At 51.0% G+C, this 4,119-nt stretch overlaps 1 long non-coding RNA gene across 1 annotated transcript; it reads left to right on the top strand.

The window, feature by feature from the left end:
* Positions 1-914: 914 nt before the first annotated feature.
* On the top strand, positions 915-3,527 carry LOC133275906 (uncharacterized). Its single transcript, XR_009745729.1, has 2 exons — positions 915-1,531; positions 3,307-3,527. It is a non-coding gene; the product is annotated as an uncharacterized LOC133275906 (long non-coding RNA).
* The last annotated feature ends 592 nt before the right edge of the window (positions 3,528-4,119 follow it).

Genomic DNA, 4,119 nt, shown 5'->3' with positions numbered 1-4,119 from the left:
AACGACAGCTGAGGAGGCACAACCCTTCATGTACTTCATGTATGACCGCTCTGAACCTCTTTGTCCTTTCCTTCTGTTGTCCTCTGCTGATTGAAAAGTTTCCAAGCCAAGCACTGCTGCTTCCAGGTCTCCCTAAAGAGTCTCTGAGCATTTCAGACAGTAACTTGGAGAGCCCTTACTTTCTGATTAAAAAGATGAGGCTCCATTAGCGGAGAGAGGGAGGAGAATGTGAACAAGAGTGGGAGGCCTGCCATTGACAGGGTCCCTGTTCAGTGCTTTAGGCTGTCCCCACTCTCAGTGCCATTCATCAATTTAACCCAATATGATACTGTGGTTTTAAGTGACTCCAGCATTAGAAACTCTGTCAGGCATGAGATTTATGGGGTGAGGTGTGAGAAAGGTGCTTCCTCTGCCAAGTCACACACTGTGCTCTTTTCTTCGTCTTTGTGGGACTAGAAAATTGGGTCCTCACAGGCTTCTCCAACTGGTTTGTGAAGCCAGAGAAAAGACCAGCATTCCTGCAGAGGACTGAAGGAAATGAGTGAGCCTGCAGAGAAGGGGCTAACCAGGGGCATGAGGAAGACAAAGACTTCGGTTTTCTGTGCTTGCTCTCAAACTCTCTTTCCTGTTACCTATACCTATCCACAAGGATGAACTTTAAGCTGAGGCATCACAGCCCTTTTGGGTCTTCTCAATAGGCTCAAGAGCTGTTACTGTTTACTTCCTTATTTATAGCATGGGGCTCACCAGTGCTGTCAGGAGCTTTCTGGGAAGCAGAAACCCAGCAGCTTTCTGTATTAGTTGGCAACCTGCCTGGCTCTGGGGCTCCCAGAGTGGCTAAGGGATGCTGAAGAAAGTGTGGCAGCAGTAGGGGATGACTGTAGTCCCCTCTCAGACTTCTTTGCCAAAAGATATACAAAGAGCCAGTCCCAGCCACACCGAAAGCTCTTGATTCTACAGTATCCTGACTGGTGCTCAGTGGGGCCACTGGGGGAAGGTGCTTAGGAAAAAGAGAGAAGGATGTGGTGGAGGTGGGGAGGATTAGGAGGAGTAATGGAAGATAGAAAGGAAGAGGGACCCTGAGAAAAGCAACAAGCATGAGAAGAGTGTGTAACAGTAGCGCATGAACCAAGAAATGTGCAGCACTCAAGTGCTTTGCTTTCCTGATGCTCTTCTGCTTAATGCACTCTGTGCTTGTCCCCTTAGATTCCATTTCTGTTGGATCCAGCAGTGGCCCTGTTAGCCTCACACTAGGTAACCAGTTTGTGGTGAAAACAAGAAGAGAGAAGCCCTCAACCACCCCTGGCAGAGCAGCTGTCACAATGGATTGGCTTCCAGCATCTTGCCAGCTGCCCCTAGCGCCGGTTGTCTGCATGAGTTAAGAGCCTTCTCCTGAGCTGCTGAGAACTGCCACAGCTAGCCTGTATCATTCACAGCATCCATGAGCACAGGACTGCCGTCCGGACATCGGATGCCCTGCAGCTCCTTGGGCACTCAGCTGGTGCAGAAGGGAAGCAGCATCTATCTGCGCGTGCGCATGTACACACACAAGCACACAACTGTGCAACGGCAGCCTGGGCTAGCATCTCGCAGGCACAAATCCAAGCTGCTGCTTAGGTTTTCGCAGGCTCACACTGGGCATGCAGTGTGGCTGGACACACACATGGACACACATGGCAATGAGAGGTCTGCATGCATAGGTGCACATGGCCCATGAGAACAAAGCAGTACGCACACTGAACAAACATGCATGGGCACATCACGAAGTGTCTTTCCCACCCTTGTCATCCGGTCACTGTAAGTACAGATTGTTTTTTGTTGCATGTCATTTCATCCCTCCTTGTCAGGGTGTTTATCACTCACTCAATCACTCACTCACTCACTCAACTATATGAAATGGCCTGATTTGGCTTTCTCACACCAAAACCTTCTGCCACTTCTGTATGCCCATGCACATGGCTCTGTTCTCATTCCACACTCCTCATCCTCTCACCTTCAGCCAGCTGTGTGCCCATGGATGCCAAAGCCTGGACCTGGAGTGGGCTTGTTTACTCTGTGCCAACCAAAAGCCTGATTCCTGAGTTATTCTGAAGGTGTAAGAAATCCCTGTGTGCTCCTCTCCCCACCCCATACCTCTCCATTTCTCACCACCCCTCATGGGGCCTCATTGCTGCTCTGGGCTTAGAAGATATTATTAAGATTACGAAAAGGGCTGTCACTTCACAGCAGCCAGGTGAAAAACAGAAAGTCTCTGCAATTAGGAATTTGCTAGGGAAGCCAGGGGAGGCAGCACCAGTAGGGTGATGGAGAAGCAGTGGGCTGCCCTTATCACCCTGTCTTCCTTCCCCTGTCCCCTCCTCTCCTGCCCTACTTCTTCCAGTTGTCTCTCTATGCTCTCTTCTTTCCCTTCCCGGTTTGTTTGCTTCCCTGCTGATGTCCTGCCGTGGCACTACCTGCCGTGGGCAGCATCACTGCACCTTAATTAGGTCTGCGGATGAATGCGGCTGTCAGCCTCCCCGCCTCCACGCACAGGCTCCCGCTTCCTTCCCATCCCTGATAAATAGAGCTGATGGGAGATCATTTATCCATAATGGCCCTCTGTGATAATAAATTCTTGTTTCTGGTGGCATTGAGGAAGAAAAGGCAACAGAAATGAAGATGGCCCTGTAGTGACAGAAATACGAGCTGTATACCACATTGGGTGATGTCTGTGGGGAAGCTGGTTAAGAGAAAGAGCATAAAAGTAAGGGTGGGTGAAATACACGGAGGGCCCAAGGGTTGATCTGCTGTGTCAAAAGTTGACTGACTTTGCCAAGAAATGCAGCCTTCTTTCCCCACACCCTGCTGGCATCTTCCACAGTGATGGAGGAGGCAGATGACCACTCACCCAGAGATAACCAGAGGAAGGGAGCAGGGTTGGGAGGCCGGGGAAGAACTCCCAGTGTCAGCAGGAGGCAGGGGAAATTCTGGTTGTCACTAGATGAGACGGATATACAGCAGGTTGTGCGTGGGACCAGATGTGAAAGGATTGGATTGGATGGGGCTTTGAGAACCTGCCTTAGTGGAAGATGTCCCTGTTCATGGCAGGGGTTTGGAACTGGGTGAGCTTCAAGGTCCCTTCCAACCCAAACCGTTCTGTGATTCTATGATCTTGGGCACCCACTGACTTTGCAAGGGAACTTCTACTTATCTCCCTGGTCTTTCAGCCTGGCAGCTAGTGACGGTAGTCAGCAACAGGATGACATTGTGGTTAGTGACTGGGAACGAGACACAATAATAATGCATTGCTGGTACAATTTTTTGCAGGAAGGTGTAATCCAATATCAGAAGCAGCCCCTTGTCAGTGCTTTGTGAGAAAGAAACGGCTGAGAAAAACAGGCAGACCATCACATCCTGGAAATACGAGAAGGGATGCTGGAACTGGAAGGGAAGGAAGTCTCAAAGCATGTCAACTAAAAGCACGGGAGCTGGAGAGAGGGGAGCAATGACTTTCACATGAAACAAGGCTGTCTTTTTTCCTTTCTTCAGTGCCTGGTGCATGAGCCAAGCCTATCTGTTACTGTGCAGTTCCATGATCTCTGCCTGCCCTGCCATGGCACGGCAAAGCTGTCAGCAACCCACACCAGGCTCCCTGGGCTGTGAATACCTCCTTGCCTCCTTGCCATGGCCTCAGCTGTGGACTTCCAAAGGCTGCTCAACCCAAAGAAGGAGACAGGCAGACCTACTGCAGTGCCCGGCGCAGGGGCAGCCCAGAGGGACCCTGTCAACTCAGCAAGTGCTGGGGCAAGGGCAACACCTCTCCCCACCTTTGTCAGAAGCCACGGATGGCTCCAGAAGCAGGTCATGACAACAGCCTGCTTGACACTGTGCGTGCTTGTTCCTACTCACAGGGGAGGCAGTCTGGGAGGAAGGATTCCAGCTCTCCTTGTCCTATCGCTTCTCCTCACCAGCCTTGTTTTGACCCAGATTCATTACAGTATAACGAATCCATGACTCCCCTCAGGATTTCACAGTTGTTGCCATGCTGCATAGCACCACTGCTCACAATTTCACGGTGGTAGCATGGCGGGTGCTCATGCCCTCCTCCCCTAGTAGGGCCCTTGGGGACAAAGGAAAAGA

Source organism: Pezoporus flaviventris, unplaced genomic scaffold (assembly GCF_033815535.1).
Source record: "Pezoporus flaviventris isolate CSIRO_AGI_PZ_B2104156 unplaced genomic scaffold, CSIRO_AGI_Pfla_v1 ptg000002l, whole genome shotgun sequence".
Classification (NCBI taxonomy): Eukaryota; Metazoa; Chordata; class Aves; order Psittaciformes; family Psittacidae; genus Pezoporus; species Pezoporus flaviventris.
Note: the sequence above shows the minus strand (reverse complement) of the source record. Positions and strands in the feature narration are given on the sequence as shown.